Below are 21178 nucleotides of genomic sequence, written 5' to 3'. Positions count from 1 at the left end.
GTGAAAAGGGAATAAGGGAGTATATAAAAGGAGGGCCTGACCGAATCTCTGAGGGAAGTATTCCCATGAAAATGACACGAGCTGAGTTATGAAGATTATTATGCAGAGAGAGACAGACAGAGAAATAAGGAAATAAGGGTGAGGAGGAGAACTCTAGGAAGATGGAATAGAAGTACAGATGTTTAGTACAGTCAAAAAATGAAGCCTAATATGTCTGTTGGGAAGTTATTTACTAGAATATCCCAAATATAATTCACAGTGGCCTGGACCAGGGTGTGGGCAGTCAGGTACAGAGAAGTGAATGGGTCCAGAACTCCTGGGAGTGGGGAGTACGGGGATTTAATCATGGAAATATGTACAGGATAAAGGGAAGGAGATGTCAGCAGGTTCTGGTTCATGAAATTTACTTTGGACATGCTGAGCTATTTTTTTCAGATGTTTAATGGGCAGCTGAATACACATGGCTAGAAGTGGAGGAAAGGCTGAGCTGGAGATATAAATTTAAGAGTTATTACCTGGGTGTGGATGAGTTCACTTGAGGAGAAGGATCTAAAAAGGCAAGGGCCTAGGACTGAGCCTTGGGAGAAGTGTCTGGTATTTTTTAAATACCAGGACCATGAGCATTCATGACAAATGAAATACCCATCATCAGGAGCAGAGCTGAGGGCTCAGGAAAGGGGAGTAAGTCTGTCTATTGGGTTGTCTAGATGGAGTAATGCTGAAGCTTAATTTAAACAGATCAATCAACTCCGTATGCTCTCATCAGTGCCCAGTGGATTCCTCTTAAACTTTTAGTCTTGCTTCCCAATGCAATGCTCTTGTGAGTGTAAACATACCCATTTTATTTTGTAAATGTGGTGTTTGTTTCTGCATCCTACTAATGATACAATTTGGAGACCAAGCTCACATATATGTTAATGGGGAATTGGCTAAATAAATGATAACACTTCTACAATAGAATTCTATGAAAGTTGCCAAAATTTAATAAAGACAAATATTGCAGGAAAATATTTGTAACAGAATTTTTGTCTTTTTGAAATAGATTTCCTTTCTGATTTGTATTTTTTCTAGTCTATTCATATGTTACTCATTCTAAAACTTATCATTTGGTTATCTTTGTAGTAAATATAATTTCCTAATTTGTTTTCAAGTCTTTCATACTAACTTCTGTTTCTTTGGATAGTCAATTCCAAGTCTTCCATTTATAGCTTGGGTTTTAAGATTTATTTATAGGCTGGTGCACTTATAAGTGAAAGAATAGAACATACTTGTATCCTTTTAATTATGTTACAATGGTAGCATAGAGGATAAGTAGAAGAAAAAGACAGGAGAGAAAACTAGAGAAGACATAACATCTGTTTCTGAGTTATGTTTATGCATGATTTTTCTTCCATTTCCTAAACTTCTTACCAAAATCACATATTACTTTGATATAGATGAACACATCATTAAAATGTATGTTTCCATATGCTAGCTTAATCTTCTTTGGTTTCTATATCATTTAAGTCATAATCTCCAAGAATGATATGTGGGGGAAAAAGACCCATTGGTAAGAATAATAAGGATTTCTCCTGGAAAGAAGGCTGGAATGGAATGCTCAAAAGTCACCTTTCTTGCTTAGAGAAGCTGCATGCTCAGGGTTCTCATTTTTTTTTTTTTTGGGCCAGTCCTGGGCCTTGGACTCAGGGCCTAAGCACTGTCCCTGGCTTCTTCCCGCTCAAGGCTAGCACTCTGCCACTTGAGCCACAGCGCCGCTTCTGGCCGTTTTCTGTATATGTGGTGCTGGGGAATCGAACCTAGGGCCTCGGGTATACCGAGGCAGGCACTCTTGCCGCTAGGCTATATCCCCAGCCCCAGGGTTCTCATTTTTAACTGCTGATTTTACCTGGTGTTTTCTATACACATACTTGTTGTGGGGGAGCATTTATATTCTCAATGGTCCCCCCCAATACACCCTGTAGCCTGATCTGTGTAAGAAAATGCAGCCCTGGCTAAGGAAGCAGTACTCCTGGCTGTTAAGTAAGGTCTGCACGCTATTTCTCCTCATGAAGGTGACAAATTATGTAGTGTCTTAGTGGACTGAACTGCTGAAATGCCTGCTTAAAAACATAGGAGACATAAATGTTCATCATTATGACTGGAATGCAGTTACTCATTTTCGTGTGTGTGTGTGTGTGTGTGTGTGTGTGTATGTGTGTATATGTGTGTGTGTGCAGTCCTAGGGCTTGCACTCACATTGTACTTTTTTCCCACTCAAAGCTGGAGCTCTACCATTTGAGCCACCATAGCTCCACTTCTGGCTTGTTTTGCTGGTTAATCAGAGACAAGAATCTCATGGACTCTCTTACTAAGGCTAGCTTTGAACCTCAGTTCTCAAATCTCAATCTCTTCAGTAGCTAGGATTCCAGATGTGAACCGCCAGTACCTGACAAGTTACTCATTTTCTAATGACTGAAAATTTTTCAGTCAGTAATTTCCAACCCTGCTCTGAGGCTCCCTCCACCTCCCCAACCTACCTCTTCATATTCTGCCCAACATTTAACAGGGGATGGGAAATTATAAAAATAACTTCTGTGTGCACTTAGCTATTACATCCCCTTTAACATCCCTTTTCAAACAGACTCAGTGCTGGTCCCCATGTAGTTTTGAATGTTTGGCACCCTCAGTATTCAGGCACCGTGTCCCCACCTCCATTAACTGTTTACATGAGGAACTAACTTAAACTTGAGCAAAAGGACTAAGAGATTTCCCCTCACTTTGTCCAAGTAGGGGGAAAAAAGGAAGAAAGGAAAAGAAACATACCAAATAATCCCCAATGACTTTCTGGACAAGTACAAGAGGAAATGAGTTTTATTAACAACTACCTTGTACAGGTCATATGTTTCCTTAGAATCATGAACCATGAGGCTGACAGTTGAGACTTATAATCTTAAAAAAAAATTATTCAACAGCTCCTACCATCCAATCCCCTAGGAGGGTTGTAATTTCCCGGCTGAAGCAGTACAAATTTATTCAGTAGCTCCTTATAGTACTGGCATTTTGTCCTTGCCAAGAAAATCTCTTTCACTGATTCTCCCTGCCAAAATTGCTTCTTACAGGCTACCTGGTAGCATTTATTTTCCAGATTTCACTCAACAAAGAAAATCAGTGAGGCAGTTGAGAAGATTTCAGACAAAGAAGACATTAGGAGGTGATAGGCCCTCCATCACTTCTTAGCATCAGACACAGGAGCCTTCTGACCATTGCACCAAGCTCTGACAACACAGATAGGAGACTAGGGCTAAGAACACACTTGACTTTGCTAGTCCAGTGGGGATAAAGTGAATTAGGTTTATAAATGGAACCCTCAGGCTCCTCCCACAGAAAGCCAAGGGCAGCTGACCCACAGAAAACCCCCTATGCAGGTATGATTGGCTTCCTGGCCAAAAATAATCCAAGAAAGAAATGGAGGCTTTCTTACAGCCACACACAGGATCAAAGAGCCATGGGAATTCTGAGGGCCTGCAAGCTGGGGGGCAGGGCAAGCACAAAGGATCTTTTAATAGGCTGCTGCCTGTGTGAAGAAGACAGGATAACTTCCACTGAGGTGGACTCTGAACTTGGTTACCTAGATCTCCATCACAGCCAAAGGTAGCTGTGTAGTGGGGGAGAGAAAGGGCCAGACAGGGAAGATGGAGTCTGCCAGGTTTATGTTGGACACATGACACCAATATGCCAATCAGATTCATAGTGTGAAAGTCTATTAAATGTCAGAGGGCTCACAGCTCTGGTTAGCCCTCTGATAAAGGCTATCCCTTTATCAGCATTGTTGTTGACTGAAAAAATGTGATGGCTCCCTCCTCAGCAAGATAACCCATAATGTGTAGGATGAATAAGTCTTGTACAGAATATACGAGGACTATAGTTTATAAAGTTGTACTGAACTGAGAATTTTTGCTAAGTAAATTTTAGCCACTCAAAAAAACTGAGATAACTGTTAATTTGCTTCAATATACTAATCATTTTACTGTCTACATGCATACTGTTCTATCACATTATAAATATAAAATACATGCAATAAAATGTATTTTCTTTTATTTGTGTGTGTGTGTGTGTGTGTGTGTGTGTATATGTACATGTACCAATCTTGGAGATTGAACTCAGGGCCTAGGTGCTGTTCCTGAGTATTTTTGCTCAAGGATAGCATTCAACCACTTGAGCCACAGCTCCACTTCTGGCTTTTTGGTAGTTAACTATGGAAAAGAATCTCATGGACTCCCTGGACTGGCTTCAATCTGTGGTCTCCAGATTTCAGTCTCCTGGGTAGCGAGGATTACAGGTAAGAGCCACCAGTGCCTGGCTGTGTGTGTGTGTGTGTGTGTGTGTGTGTGTGTGTGTGTGTGTGTGTGTGTGCGCACTGGGGCTTGAATTCAGACTCTTGTCTTTTGCTGCTCAAGATTGCTGTCCAACAACCACTTGAGCCAAACCTCCATTTCCAGTTTTTTTTTTTTTGTTGTTGTTGTTGTTTCTGGTTAGTTGGCATTAAGAGTCTCTTAGCTTTTATCTGCCTGGCCTAGCACTGAACTACAATACTCAGATCTCAGTCTTCTGAGAATCTAGGATTCTAGGTGTGTGCCCCTGGCACACACTTAATAAAATTTATTTTAACAGATACATAAAGTGAAGTGTAACAAGACATATTGGCTAGTCCTCACTATTCTTATTCGAGGAGCACAGACCCTGCCGGCTCTGAGGCTGGTTCCCGGAAGCTCTTCTGTTGACAGGAGATAGTAATGACCTTGCTTTGCCAGGATTAGAAATGTTCTTTTGCTTGGAAAAAGCAAGAATGGTAAATTGAAGCATATGTCCTTATCTGGTTGTGGGGAAGGATGCTCCGCTATCAAGGAGGGGGTTTATAGGACCAGGTTTTGGTGGGGGAACATAGGCTGTATTTGGCAGTCAGCTCAAGCATGAGCCTTTGTCAGCATTAGTCATGTCTTGTGCAATACTGTAAAGGAGGGAAGATGGCCTCCTGGCTTAAAGCACAATTGTCATGGTTTCAGCACATCTCATCTGGCAACCTGTGATGCCCATCTGGTTAAACCTGAGCTATCTAAACCAGAGTATCTGGAAAATGCATGAAGAAAGACACTTGTAGCTCAGGTCCATTTCCAAGTCCTTGGAGTTAATTTTTGGATTATATAGTCAGAATTCCTTTGTTTTCCAGTTTTTCTTTTTTTAGATGTATTCCTTTTGGTTTTGTTGTTGCTGTTTGTTTCTTTTACAAAATCAGAAGTATAGTGTAGTTTGAGGTTGTTTTTTTTTCAACAAACAAACAAGAAGCTACTATCCTAGCAAACTATCCTGTCATACTGTCCAATGAAGGATAATATTTTCAAAGAAGATATTTTCTTTGAAAATATTATCCTTTTATTTATTATCATTACTGATAGGACTATCCATAATTATTTATTTCCTGACTGGACTACAAGCTTCAAGGAATATTTCTCAGGTTATCTCTGAAGTTCTGATCAGAGGCTGGATGCAGGACATGTCTGAGTCTTTCTTACTTTCTTACTAATGTTGGACTCATATCAAAGCAAAATGATGACAGGCGTTGAATATATTTTTAATTCCCTTTGGGGGAACTAAGTAATACTTTCTGAACAGTCCCATTGCCTCTACCATTTGGTTTTGCAACCAAGATCCCAATTTCCCCCAAGCAGCCATTTAGCTATTCCTTCTTTGAACACCTGAATATTTATATGTGGGGACACCATCAAAGAAGGTTTCCAATTCTGTCATGGTACTCCTCTTAATAATCTGTAAAATTCATGAATATGTATCATTATTGCTTCCTAAGATCTTGGAAACAAATATAATTCACAAATTAGGGAAAAACTCTATTATGGTATATGCGTCATGGTTTATAGTTTAGAAAGCATCATCCAGCGCAAACAAAGGTACTAGGTGAAGAGAACTATGGAGAGAGGGTTCATGTCATTCCTGCCTAAATGCTGAAATCATTGTGAACCGATAAACAACGGCAATTTCAGTTTGGTAAATGACTCCCAGGTTCTCCATTTTAAATATGAAGGTTGCAAGGAGTTAGATCTCAATCTGAATAGTCATTGATGCTAGATTTCATTATGTAAGTAACCCATACTGCAACATTATATGTCCACATGTTCATTACAGATGAAATTAAAGACCATTCACAAATACAAGGTTTAGCAAAACATTAAGACAGAAAATATTTTAGTATTTCCTAAGGAACCAGGGTAACAAAGTGATGACTTTAACTGGTAACAAATGCAGAATGACTAATTCCGGAGGAAATCCAGATTCCTGGCCAAGAATGGAGCCACAGACAAATCACAATGAAATCACATACTGCAGTATAAGATTTTGGGGGAAGGGGACCAAGATTCAGCTGGTGGAATGAAGTGTCTTCTTTAATTAGAATTCTAGACTAGTGAGGGGATCAGAGCAGCACCAATTCTTTAGAATGCACCAATATCCTATTGAAAAAAAAATTAAAATTTTGCCTCAACTTCTAGATATTAGGTAGTTTATTTTATATATAGAAAGATGCTACAAAGGAATTTACGTTGCCTAAAACAGAAGCATTTCAAGTCACAACTCCTCTAATATTTACCATATCAGGAAGATTTTGAAAGATACCAGTTCAATGGGATCCATCCTTAGTGCAGATGAAATTCACTACTCAGGAATGGCCCACACTACCATCAAACTCCTTTCTTTATGTAACCCTGAACTCACTGGTGGTTTTACCCTTGTCTGTCTGCACAGACAGATCAGTGTCCTTCTATGTTCTGCTTCTCCAGGTATCCCTCAAGTTCCCTCTTGGCCAAGGTCATCTAGGCTGACCTGGCCAGTGGTTCATAAGTTCTTGGCTCATCCATGGAAGACCCAGGACCTTTGGGGCTGACTGAGAAAGGATTAGGACTATTGACTTGAGGCCATTTTGGCTCTGTATGAATGTTGTTTTAAAAGCAAGATTTTTCCCCCCAATGCATTGAGGAGACAAAGCCCTACTGTAAGCATATTCCAGAAATGATTAAGCCCCATTAGCCACAACACTTTGTCCACACCATCTATCTTTACTGAGACCAAAGTGTAAAGCATTAAGATAAAGGAATTAAGATCTCTGGCCTGAGCCAGGTCACTGCTGTGAGAAAAGTTGAGTGTCACTCACTCATGCTGAGCTTTCCAATGCCAACTAGTTTACTACCAGGTGATCAGTTCTTTTAGGCAGAATAAGTTTTAGAAGAATAAAGGAAGTCAATGACTCCTTTTGCTATCTAAACACTTCTGCAGCTGGAGTTTATTTCTAGTCTAGAGAAATAAAATTCTCCAGAAAAGGCAAACTTTCCAGGAAGTATATTTCTGTATACTTCCCATATTTGTAGTTAACAATATGACTGAATAAAATTTGGCTATTCTACCTGTTGTCATTTTATAGATGCCTCTGGAACATAGTCACTGCCACAATGAATCCTAGATCTTGCAAGACCACTTTTGGGAGATGTTTTAATTTCTTTACTGTTATAAATAATACTTCAATAAATTAACTATCTTTGGATACATCCAACTCTTCATATATTTATCCTGAGTTTTTTGCAAATGAGCAACTAACTTCAAGTGCCATGTTTTCATTTATGAATTTTGATGGACACAACTGTACCAGTGTTGACCTTTTTTTTTTTTCTCAGAAGAATCCAACAAAGGGTATGAGGACACAGAAAGGGGGAAGGCAGAGAACCATGAATTTCAAAATTTTTCTCTTGGGCTGTTACTATATAATTCTTAGTTTCCCGAATAAAATGTGCTCAACCTGATTACAATGGGCCTCAAAATCTACATTTTTCATTATTTTAGAATTCCCTTTGGTGCCTAACACAGTGTTTTTGCTTAGCAGGCTCCCAATAAGTGGCTGTTAATCTGAACAGCAATTACTCATTCTGGTCATCTCTAATGTGTTGTGTTTAGGACCCCAGTAAAGCTGGATTAGAGAGGTATTCGGGGACTATTGGGATGCTGAGTGAGTTCTGGCAAGGGCTCGGCCACTGACCCCATCATGAGCTGCCATTGCTTAGTGGGCTCCTCTGCCTTGGAAGATGGTTAAAACCAGAGCAGCATGTTGGGCACTTTTGTAGGACTAAGCATTAGTCCTTCAAGACAAGTCTATAATCCAATATCAAAAGAGACTAGAAAGGAAAATTTGCATTGCTATATTGCTTGGTGACTTACCTTTGGAGTTTGGCTTATAAATGAGAATAATCTTTTAAAAGAAAGGCATTAAAATTGGATTAACTGCCTAAATAGAACTGACATGAATTTAACTCTCTCCCCCAGACACAGTGAACTCTTACAACAGCTTTGGTCATTCAGATAGAGGCTGTGAACAGAGGGCACAGGGGAATCAGCGGGTTGACTAAGGCAAGCTGGGCATCAGGCTGGCATCAGGGAGTACCATGACCTTTTGGTGGATGTGGGTTCTCCTGCTTCCTCAGAGGTAGCACTGGGAGGGTGTGGGTGTGTATGAACAAGCTAGAAAGCTGAGGTTATCTGGTACAATGTTCAATGAATCAGTCAAGAGGTGAGAACCCTTTGTTTCTGGATTTGTTTCCTCAGTGGTCAAAATATGGGATGGGACCAGAGGATATCCCCTCCTCACTTCGTACACTTGGTCAGCCACTAAGAACTGCCATTACTCACAATTACAGATAGGACCAGGCAGCCTTCCTCTGCTGATGTGCCATGGTTTCTCTAAAGAGACCTCATCTCTGTTAGCCTCACCTGTGTTTCCTCTGTTCTTTGTGCTCTTCCAGTTTACTGAAACATGATTCTGATCTTATCCCTTGAATGTCTGAGTTTCTATGTGGGTCTGGTGGGATTCTGGTAGCCACAGCGATCTATCATCAGTGTGACTTCTTCCCAAAGTCTCTCCAGCCTGTGTTTGGATTCTCCAAGGAGCTTCATATCCCACCTCTGGTCCCTTCGGCCTTCTCACGTTTCCTGAGCCAATGGCAGTGCTGATCGTGTGGCCACAGATGGCTGCTGGTTTGCCGACTGCTGCTGGCCCACTGTGAGAACATTACTAAGCATGGAGAGTGTGTAGAAAGGTATATAGCTATCTGACTGTGATTTTCTGTCTGTTTCATCTGATAATGAAAACTCAGGCTTCAATTTTTTTTCCAATCTCTAATCCTAATTGGAAACCTAACCACAATGATCCTGAAGAGAAAAAGAAAGGAAGATACTGTAGTTTTTCTAACTTTTGCTCAGATTTGATTTCTAATTGTTAGTATAAAACTCAGTTTTACCCTAAAATTCACCCTTCCCTAACCCTAACCGTGGCCTGAACTAAAAAAAACAAAAACTAATCCTAACCCTAATGATCCTTGCATGCTAAAAGGAACACAAATACACATTTTCTTTCATTTGGGCTTCCATTTTATATATCTTTTTGAAGTTTCATTTTTCTAGTAATTTAGAGTTTATAAAAAGCACTATTCCTAAGTGGATGGTTGAAGAAGGAGAACCATTGGTTTACCACCTCAGAGCCTCAGAGGTACCCAAACCTGACCTTTCTTCTGTTTCCCTGCTGGGCTAACCACTTTCTTCTCCACCGAAGCCTCTCTGTCTCTGAAGCCTTCTGCATGAAGCTTCCTAGGACAAGCATGGGATCTGTCTCCTGAGCTCCAGTGGCATTTACTGCATACTGGTCATGGCAGCATTTATTGTAGTCACTACCTTCCCAAGCTTATTTCTACTCTAATTCCTGAGCAGGGTGCCTCATAGGGCTAAGTGGTCCATTAAGCTTTGAACTGGACAAATAACTATGCTTCTTATGCTAAACTTTGGTTGTATACCCTTTACATATCCCACAAGTATAACACCCTTTGTGCCTATGCATTGTCCTCTGTTTCTTAGTGTTCTATGCTGAGAGTGCTGAGGGAACGAGGAAGAAGCGATAAGAATAGCTTCCACATCTGGAGGGAAATCTTTTTAGCCATCCATCCAGCTTTTCTGCAGTTCTCACTCTAGTCCTTATTGATAATCTAAGAAAATTGGGCTTGTAGGTAAAACAACCAGTGAGTAATGTGTGTGCCTGATGAGTAACCAACCCTACAGCAATGTGGAATTATAAACCAGACAAGACAAATCATCCCTGTGCTTCTTGTATAAAACCAAAAGGTCAGTTCAGGAAGAAAAGGAATGATGAGAATCTTAAAGTTCATCAACTTGAAAAGCTGTGTGTGTGTGTGTGTGTGTGTGTGTGTGTGTGTGTGTGTGTGTGTGTGTGTGTTGAGGGCATCTCATGGGAAACTCCAGAGGGATGGAATGTTACACAGGAACCCATTTAAAAGATCAGATAATCCCATAAACTCAAACCAAAGAACACGATTCTCCTCGTACAGATTTAGTTTCTTTTTGGAAATGCGGGGAAGACTTTCCCCACAGAAATCAGCTGGTCCCCTGTATTTGCCAGGGAAGATAGTTTAGGAAGAGGTCCAGAACTCTTTTCAGGTCTGTGCCTATATTTCCATTCTAAGATGCTGGAAAAAATTCTCTTCTCTCTCTCTGCTTCACGTCTCTTTCCTATGATTGTCAGCCCATTTTTGGGAGGTGGTGTATGAAATTCAGGCCCAAGAATGACTTCCCTGAGAGCCTTGAGTCCTCAGAGCCAGGAATTTGAAGTTCACAGAGAATACTGGAGCATGTATGGCTCATATTCAGGATGAGTGATTAGAGAAGGGAACTATATATCCCATTCAAATTTAGAAGCAAAGAGAAAAATGACTGATATTCAAGAGGTAGAAAGTGAATTATTTTTGAAAGTAAAAAATCCAGACTGACTAATTTAGGAAATGTACAAGCAGTCAAGTTCCACCAACTCAGATAAGCCCTTTCACTCAAGGGTTTTATGGTCACTCCAAGCCTGAAGCCTACTGACACATAAGTGCATGTGGAATTATCTGGGTTAAGTGGCACATTCCTAGCCAGGAAGGTGGTACTAATCCTCTTCATGTAATTTTCCATCAATGCAAAGGACTGGACAGGACTGAATTTGCCTTATGCAACTCAGGACAGGACCTCAACCATGACAGGACTGCATGGGCAGATACGATTTCTCTTCTGCAAGAAGCATTTCTCCTATGGTAGTGGCACACCTAGGGAAGGTTGTGTGTGATTTTGCAGTTTGCTGAGCCAACAATGTGCAAGCCATTGTTCTGAGGTTTCTGTTCTTCCTTACATGGCTCTTGAGGCAGGAAGCTTCAGCTTTACCCAGCTTGGCATTCAGAGCACAGGACTCAAAGCCATCAGAGAGCTCCTTCCTGCTCAGGGTTGGGATATGTCCTAACCTGACTGAGGGCTGTCCTGAACCAGCTAAGACAAAGGGTGAGCCCTAGGGGTTGACCTTTCCTACAGTTAGAGAGCTTGGCTTCCTCTCCCAGCAGCCCACAGCTGGCACTGGCATCATCACTCAGGATGACAGTCACCTGCCTAGTGTTGGCTCTGAAGAGCACAGTCAGGTTTGCTAACTTCACCAAATGGAGGCAGTTAGCTAGTCATTGGCTAGTGCCAGGGCAAAGCCAGCTTGTCTGTGAAAGGGAAATGGATGGGTGCTCTGGCAGAGGCTCTGCCTGAGTCATTAAGGCAGGAAGAGAGAGCTCCCTGTGGTAACCACGTTTTCAGGCAAGTTGGAGGCAACTCATAACACAAGGCTATTTCTATCTCCAACCACTTCTAAGTGTCTCCTTCGCAGCTTCCCTGGAAGGGTGGGCGGTTCCCTGAGCTTCTGTTCTTGGCCCTGGTCTAGGTTTACTTCTAGTATTCCCACCAGACCATATGGCGCCATTTGTGCAAATTAGGAAAAGGCACCCCTTCTCAAGATAGAACTGCTATCTACCAGGAGATTCAGAGTCATTATGCAAATCTGCAAGGAACCTGAAAGGTGGTACTCCCAATAGTACAGGGCACCCTGCCTGCTTCTCTACCCAAGTAGCAAATCCTATGACTTCAAGTGTTACCCTCAACAGAGGGCTCCTCAATGTCAATCTCGATCCTGCCTCTTTTACATGAGATACTTCTAACTGCTCTTGGAGTGTAGCTTCTCGGGATGTTTCAAACTTTCAAACCCAAGAGAACAGAAGTTAATTTTACCTAGCTGCCATCTTTACTCAGTGAAAGCTTACGAGTTCTTCAGTGGGAATCTTGGAATGATTTTTTAATACCTCTTTCTTGGCCTCCCAACTATTTTGTCAGAGGTTCCTTAGTTTCAGCTTTCCCTCTATGCTGTCACCACCCCCCACCCCCGTCCCCCACCCCTTCCTCTTCTCCTTTCTCTTTCCATGGTTCCTAGCTTGCTTTAGGCTGTGATGGTTTCATCTGAATTCCTGACTTCTGGGGTTGTTCCTTGGCAGCAAGATGCTACATTTATTTATTTAGTCTCTTTCTCTTCTCTTCTTGCTCTCTCCTCTTTCCTTTCTCTCTCAAAAATGGCTTCTCCTGATAGGTCAATAAAACCCAAACCATCTACCCAGGTTCAAAATCTAGTCCATGTTCTGACCTCAATGATCACCTCTATCTTGCTCCTTCCTAGCCTGTCACCCCAGTTCCACTGGGGCATCACAATTCCCTGGCACAGGAGCCTTTCCAGTCTCTGCTTCTATTGGACCACCTACCTGGTATGGAGCGCCCTGTGTCACTATTAATGGAAAACCTGTGATCCTGTGAGACAAGATCAAAGGCCATCTCTTCTCCAGAGCCACCTCCCACCCTCTCTATCAAGATGGACAGCTACCTGGTGGGTACTCTCATTGTAGTCTTTATTTTACTTTGGGCTTTTACGGCATTATGGCTTACATTGTCTATTTTGTATGTGTTTGGAATTCCCAACAGACTAAATCTTTCAGCACCAGAGTCCTATTGTATTTGTCTTTTGATTTTCAGAGGCTAACAGAGTACAAAAGCTGGTGCTCAGGACCCGTGGAGCCTGACATGGTGAAGTCCCTTTTATTACCAAACACATGGGGCACTGCACCAGGCCTAGCCAGACTTTGTGTAAAAGACCCCGCCATGCCAGGGCAAATGAGTACAGGGCAGTACTCACCCTCACCAACCACAGGGGAAACTAGAAGCATTAAACTACACACTCACATCACATCAAATACAGTTCCTGGCAACTGCACTCTGGCACCTTGGAAGAGGAGCCAGGGGACTCAGGGGCCTCTTTTCCAGACCCTCTTCTGTCTCTACACAGCTATCTAGCTCCCACAATAGTTCAGTCCACTACCTACACTAAGAATGCATTACAGGGCAGGTAGGGCAGAGCTGAGTGGTAGAACACTTGTCTAGCATGTACAGTCCTGGGATTCGATCTCCACCATAATGCTGGGAGGGGGCAAGAATACCTAAACCAAGAATGTACTACAGGAATTCCACTATTATTCAGGATAGCGCTTGCCCATGGGAAGGTGAGAAGAAGGAACAGAATTGAGCACAAACAGATGGGGTTGTTTACACGGCTAGTTTGTAGCTCTTGGGAAAGCAACAAGAGCAGAAGAAAAACCCTTGACTCTTTGGACAGATTCAAGATACATTTACGGAGCCAAGAAGTCAGTCTGGGGGAGGCGGGAAAGACCATTTACAATAGAGCTGCATTTACAATACTAGTCTAGGGGCTCATGAGGAAGATAAACTCAACCACTTTATCAGCATCTTCATCTTTACCCTCTGTAACACTAGGACACTAAACCAAATCTTATCTGAGACCAGATTCCCCAGTTTCTAGGAAAGAAATGACCCTTTGCACAATTTTCTGGCAATGGGGGTGGGGGAGGAGTGAGCCCACTGTTTCTCTGAGGCAGAGGGAGATAGGGGAGTCTGCACAGTTACAGACCTGAGCATCCCCCAGAAGACGATGCCTCGCTTCACCTCAAAACAGGGACATGCTTTCCAATGCTGCTCATCATCATTCACTTTATCAACTGTCTAGGCTGTTAGAAAAATGGAGGAGAAAGAAACAGGCTGGACTCTCCATCTAGACAGGTGAGGGGCAACAGACCTTGGGATTGGAGGTTGTGCAAGGAGGTGGGGTTGGAGTTAGGCTTTTATGGGGTCTGAGCAAGGAGACAGAGGTTATCGAAAAAGGCTGTTAGGGTTAGGAGGTGGGGATTTTTGGTTAGGCCCACAATGGAATGTTTAAGGCAAGGCTTAGGTCCGACTGTCCTGTCTACACGTCAGGCACGTCCACACATATCTGGGGTTTTGTGGGCCAAGAGGGGAGAGGTTAAGTCCTTCACAGGCATCTTCTATTTCTCTTCCCCTGCCACTACGATGGCCTTAATAATACTGGTAACCAAGCCACTCTCTATCATTGTGCCTGGAGCAGAAACATTTATCTATGATTTCTTGGATTCACCCCACCCACTTACATGAGGGTTTGCTTTGTTTTGTTTTGCTTTTTAGATTCCACAAACAAGTGAGACCATGCAATATTTGTGCTTCTGCATCTGACTTATTCTATTTAATATAATGTACCCAGGCCCACCTACACCATTGTGAATGACCAGACTTCCTTCCTTTTAAAAGCCAAGGAATAGTCCATTACAAGTATTCTTCATCTATTTGTCTGTTAATAAGACATTCATATTTTGGCTGAAATGACATGCTTAGTCTATCTTCTGTGCTACATCATGGCATGGCGGAAAAACAGAAGAGCAAATGGTGCTCCCAGAAGAGACAACACATGGTGGGGGGTGGCCTTGCTTTTATAAGCACATAGTGAATCCCTTCAGAACTCTATTCACTTTCCTCGATGTCCTAATCATCCTCCCAAACTCCCACCAACTTTCAACACTGTCATGTTGGGAACCAGATCTCAACAAGAAATTTGGGGTGTATAAACCATTTGCAGTACCACTGCAGTGGGCATCTTTGGAAGGCCTTGATTTCAGCTCTTTGCATACAGGGCCTTTGCCCACCATGTGGCAGTGCCAGTTTAAAACATTAAAGGACCATTTGTATTGATTTGGTTAGTGGGTGCATTGATTTATATTTCTACCCTATATATATATATATATATATACACACACACATATATATATATATATATATATTCTCATTCTCCACATCTGTTCCAACATGTGCTGTTTCTTGGTTTTAAATACAAATCATCCTGATAGGAGTGAGATAATAGCTTCTGGTTTTCTTTTTCATTTCCTGATGAGTGGTGACGCTGAGCAGTCTTTCATATACCTGCTGTCCATCCATATGTCTTCTTCCCAAAAATGTCCATATAGGCCCTTTAATCATTTTACTTTAATTAGGTTATTGTTTCTTTTTATATTAAGATATATATGAATGATATCATCAGATACATGGCCTGGAAGTATTTTCTCCCATTTTTCATTTTGCTCATTGTTTCCTTTCTTATGCAGAAGCCTTTGGTTTGATATTGTCTCCTCTATTTAGTTTTGTTCTGGATATCTGTGCTATGGGTGTCATAGAGAAGGTAATTTTAACAGGGAAGTATCAGAGATACTTATTTTCACCTCCAGAAAGTGTATACTGTGTGATAGTTCATTTGAAGACATCTTTGTAGAAGGCCAGTGCCTGTAGATACACACACACACACACACACACACACACACACACACACTTTTACTGTATTAAAGCTAAGCTATTTCATTCAATACCTCCTCAGAAAGATCCACTGTGTGCCCCAGAAGAAGAAGAAGCAATCAGATTCCCCTTCCTTGGGTTTCCTTTTTTTCTTTTCTTAGTCTGAGAATAAGGAGCTAGAGAGTGATTGACTGAGATCCTCTTCTACCATTCATTCATCTTGGAGGAGGGTGGTAATTGCATTCCTAAAAGTTTGTTGGCGCTGAAGAGAAGCTTTCTGAGAGTGGTAGGGGTGAGGGTAGGCTAGGGAAAACTGTAAGGTAAGCTTTCTGGGGAGGGCGCACTCAATAGACACAGGAGTTTGAACTTGGCTCAGAGGGGCTGCAGGCTAGAAGGAGCTCACATGCATGGATAGCGTGGATAATGACATCATTAGTCCCCCTGCACATCCAATAAGTGATGGGACACCACCCATATCCCCACAAATTAAAAGCCTGGACCAATGAACTTACATAGGAATATCATCACAGCAGATATTTTCTATATATGTGGTGCTGAGGAATGGAACCCAGGGCTTCATGTATACGATGCAAGCACTCTTGCCACTAGGCCACAATCCCAGCCCTTCTTTATATATTTATGAGAGGATTTGTGTTTAGTACAGGCACAGAGCTGGCCTATCTTGGATACTGTTATTATATTCTCAGACACAAAGTATTTTTTGGGAGGCAAGCAAATGAATGTCTGGACTTATCTACCTGAGCTGCCTTCCTTGGAGCTGTGATCCTCAGATCTCAGCCTCTTGAATATCTAGGATTATAAGTGTGAGCCATTGGTTCCCAGTGTAATGTTTTTCCTCCTGGCAGAACATTTTTTAAAAAAAATCTTCACACTGCTCATCTTATACTCTGATCAGAGTTTTTATCTTACAGAGTAGGGAATAATATGCTTCTGATAAGTTTTGCATTGTAGAGATAACTCAAAGTTCCAAGTGCAAGGCCTGAGGCATACCCCAGTGGTAGAACATGGGTGAAACCAGGATCCCTAGCACCCAAATCACAGAAACAAAACCACAAAGCATATCAACAGCCACTCTCCTTAGATGACATTAAATGAGCTATTGTCCTTAGATGACATTAAATGAGCTATTGTGAAAACCCCTTGACTCTACCTCCTTCATCTCATTAAAACAGAATATAAACACAAAAAATAGGCACAGCCACTAGAGCCATTTCCAGCAGCTTGTCTGACGTATGTTGGAAGTACAGTGTCTATACAGAACCCTGTGGCTGAGGAGGGCCCCAGGAGCTCCGTTACACTCAGCCATCCTGCCCATAAAACACTTCAGTGTTTTCCAACCGTGTTGCCAAAGCTGCTATGCCGGGAGATGCTGGGAACCTGGCCTGAGAAGGCCGCACTTCATATGTTACAGGAACAAGCTGGGAGAACAGAGTTTCCCTTCTTACATGGCAGTGTATCACAGCCAGCTCGCAGGCCCCAAGAAGCAGCTAACGGTGGACACAGGGGGAACAAAGACCCACAGATTCCTCCAGACTGGGTACCTTCCGAGCACTGTGCTAGCCCTGGGCTCACTTTTTTTTTTCCACTTATTTCCATTTTTGTTATTTTTTAACTTCCTGAAGTACTCAGCCAAATTCTTACTGGAAAAAAGAAGCACTAGCATGGACATAAATCAATCCCAGAAAATCCTAGCGATTGTCTAGGATGGGTTTGAATCTGTCTGTTGGCAGACCGGAAAGCAAAACCTCACTGTTCTTTCCTCCTGGTTTTCCTCCTTCCCTTCCTTGTCTCTTCTCTTTTCCTTTTCTCCCTTTTCTCTTCTTTAATTTCAAAAATCAACACAAGAGCTATGAGTTCCTCAGGAATATTTCAGAGACAAGACTTGTTTCTCTAAAAAGTGACTTTCATAACTCACAGTCACCTGCCTCCTTTCATTGCTCAGTCCCATTTCTTTGTCAAAGGAGTGTTAAAATCCTCATTGGGTGATCTTGGGAGGGGCAAATATTTTATTGCTGAATCTAACTGGGATTTCTTCCTTCGTTGCAATATCTAGGGTGGGTGCTCCAACTCCTTACCTGTTCTCAGAAGCTGGTTTAGATGTTTTACCATTGGGAGTTTTGGTCAAAACTGTTTTTGAGAGTTTTGTATATAAAGGTATTTGAGAATTCCCTGGTGAATGAACAAGTCTTTTCTGCATGACACGAGGCATTATGTAACCATGATGGAATGCTTGCTGCTGTACTTTAATCCAGTTAAAAACAATGGCTGGTGCGATTGCTCTATATCCAGTGTTAGAAGAAACATCTTTTGGAGGCAGGGTCACTACAATAAGCGTCCATAAGATTATTTCATGATCTAGAAACATTGGTGCTGTTTCTTCAAAAAAAGATATTAGACTCTTGAACAGGCCTTGAGCTCTTACTACCAGACCCTTTGAGGGAAAAAAAGGTGGCTCGCTCACTATCAGTCTCACCTCAAGAATAATAATATCTGTTCTCTAATAGACCTCCCATTACTTTTTCAACAGGAAATATTCAAACACAGAGCCTGTGAGTACACAGACTATTTCTGGAAGGACAGACAAGGACATGGATTGAGAAGGAGGATTTGGAGGTGAAGGATGGGGTTATTAGGAATACAGAGCTTTCACAGACATCATTTTTTTTTTTAGAGAACCTAAAGTTTGACCCTTTGTCATATATATGCATTGACTTGAATTTTAGCATTAAATGAAAATGGTATTGCTCTTTGGTCAATTAAACCCCGAAGTCCTTCCTGTCACTTATCCCCATTGAAATCTGCTGGACAAATACTGGCTCAGTTTTCTAGAAAACAAAACAAGACACTGTTATGGTTGGTGCCAAATAAAAATGAACGAGAAAGGAAACACTGAGGATGAAGCCTTAATGTAGTCACGGCCATCAAAAGGAAAAGCATGGCTTCCTGTTTTGTTTATTGTTTTCAGCAGTAGTAGATTTGAACTCAAGGTCTCATGTTTGCTAGGTTCTCCCCCTCCCCCCCGTAGAATCCACATTTTTGCCCAGGGACAACCTTGGACAATGATCCTATTCCCTGTGGCTTCCACTTATCTGAGTTTAATGACATGAACTACTGTGCCTGGCTTGTTTGTTGAGATGAGAGCCTTGGTAACTTTTTGTCCAGGCTCGTCTTGAACCAAGATCCTCTTGATTTTTGCCTCCAGAGTAGCTGAGATTACAGATGTGGATGACTATGGCTGCTGAGACTCCCCTGGGAAATCTCTTCTTGAGCCTGCCCATTCCCACTCATGGATAGTTATAGTTCTTCTTCCACCAACTTTTTTTGAGGGGAGGGGGAGGTTGTTGATATTGGGGCTTAAACTTAGGCCTCATGCTCTTGCTTGGCTTCTTCACTTGCTCAAGTCTGATACTCTACCACTTCTGGCTTTTTGCTGGTTCACTGGAGATAAGTGTCTCACCAATTTTTCTATTCAGGCAGGCTTTGGACTGAGATCCTCATCTCAACCTCCTGAGTAGTTAGGATTACAGGCATGTGCCATCATGCCCAACTCTTTATGGAACCATTTCTCAACAAATCTAACTCTTAAATGAGTTCACTGTTCAAGTTTCTTCCCTGAGGATACACACACACACACACACACACACACACACACACACACTAATATGGAGCAATAAATGATTCTGGACACTGAGACAAGTCACACAAAAAATACTTTCACAATAACCACATGTGATAGGTGAACACTTATCTCAATGTTGCAGATCATGGAACTGAGGCTTGAAGAAATTAGTGATTAGCTAGTATCACAGTTGGAGCCCAAGACCTTCTAGTAAGTCAGTACTGCCTCAGTTCATTCTGTTCCATGATGCAATCTGATGTCTACAGCTAGTGTCTCAGACATGACCTTAGCCTTTCCAGCTCTGAGATGGACCTTTGAATAGGAATTACACAGGTGCCTCTAAACCAGCACCTTCGAAAGTGACTTCTTGATCTCCCCTCTCTCCACACCCATGCTCATCCTGTGGTTCATCTTTAACATGTCACGCTGAGTGACCTGAGTGGAAAAACAATCTACCTTTTCAGAGTAGACTGGACATACAGTGTAGTCTGAGAGTTTTGACTACTTGCTCTGATTTCACGTGGACAGAGCAGCTGAAGGAGCACTCACAAATGTAGTTGGGGATTCAGTTCTCTTAAAGAAAACTTTGAACACACTCTTTTGTGATCATTACACCATCAATTAATTTCCACACCATGCTTGCTACCCTAGATGCAGTATTAGCAAGATGCAATTAAAGACCAAGTGCTAGCTAGTTGCCATAACATGAGCTATACTAAAAGAAGCACTCATATTGGTAACTCCCTGCTATTTGAGATAGATCTGATTTTATGAGAAAAATGTATGCCAGGTGTCAGCAGTTTAGGCCTATAGTCCCATCTACTCAGAAGGCTGAGATCTGAGGATCGAGGATCAAGGTTCAAAGCTAGCCTAAGCAGAAAGGTATGTAAGTCTCTCACCTCCGATTGTCAGCAAAAATGTCAGAAGTGGAGATGTGGCTCAAGTGTTAGAGCATGAGCCTTGAATGAAAGCTAAGAGACAGCACCCAGGCACTGAGCACTGAGTGCAAGCTCAGTACTGGCATGTATGTGTGCCCCCCCCCCCACATGATGTATACATTACCTAGATATCAATCCAAGTATCTAGAATGCAAAAAATTGCTGAGAAATCAATGACTGTGAAAACACAAAGATTAAGCAATACTGGGTCGACAGTACTTCCTTTCTGGACAGGTTAAACTAGCCTGAGAGACTCATATTGTCTTCAAAGATCTGAAAGTTTCCCTCTCCCTCTCCCTCTCCTTCTCCTTCCCTCCTTCCCTCTTTCTCTCCTCCTCCTTCCCTCCTCCTCCTCCTCCTCCTCCTCCTCCTCTCCCCTCCTCCTCCTCTCCTCCTCTCTCCATTCCCCTCCCCTCTTCCCTCCCCCAAAGCTGTGCCCAGATGAAAGATTTTCTTGTAGAAGATTTGCAAACTACTGGGTGCCAGTGGCTTATACCTGTAACCCTAGCCCCTCAGGAGACTGAGATTTGAGGATTGAGGTTTAAAGCCAGCCCAGGCAAGAAATTCTGTGAGACACTTATCTCCAATTAATCACCAGAAAACCGGAAGCAGCGCTATGACTCAAGTGGTAGAGTGCTAGCCTTGAGCTGAATCACTTGGGGACATCTCCCAGGCTCAGAGTTCAAGCCCCACAACCGACAAAAAAGAAAAGATTTGCAAACTTTCAGTCCATCCTTTAAGGTGGCCTATACCCAGTCAATGTGAAAACGACATGGAGATTCTGTTTGAGTCAAGTAGAGGAGACATTTCCAGCCAAGCCATCATGAATGCCTCAAAGTGAAGGCATTAATTCCTTTCTGCTCAGAGGTGTGCAAGCATGGGAAAACTGACTGCTTAGCAGGCTGTCAGATAGCCACATTTTTGAAAGAGGAAGAGTATATAACATTGAGCTCCTTTCTAACCT

The 21178-nt window shown here is 42.1% G+C and overlaps 1 protein-coding gene and 1 long non-coding RNA gene across 3 annotated transcripts in view; both read right to left on the bottom strand.

Annotated features, from left to right (window-relative positions):
* Positions 1-21178, bottom strand: part of Prkch (protein kinase C eta) — a 235609-nt gene that overhangs the window by 36866 nt on the left and 177565 nt on the right. The gene's annotated exons all lie outside the window — the stretch shown is intronic.
* Positions 1689-16739, bottom strand: LOC125363371. The gene is made up of 3 exons (XR_007213217.1): positions 16530-16739; positions 7698-7710; positions 1689-1709 (listed from the first exon to the last, which is right to left on the bottom strand). It is a non-coding gene; the product is annotated as an uncharacterized LOC125363371 (long non-coding RNA).

Source organism: Perognathus longimembris, chromosome 14, assembly GCF_023159225.1.
Source record: "Perognathus longimembris pacificus isolate PPM17 chromosome 14, ASM2315922v1, whole genome shotgun sequence".
Taxonomy (NCBI): Eukaryota; Metazoa; Chordata; class Mammalia; order Rodentia; family Heteromyidae; genus Perognathus; species Perognathus longimembris.
Note: the sequence above shows the minus strand (reverse complement) of the source record. Positions and strands in the feature narration are given on the sequence as shown.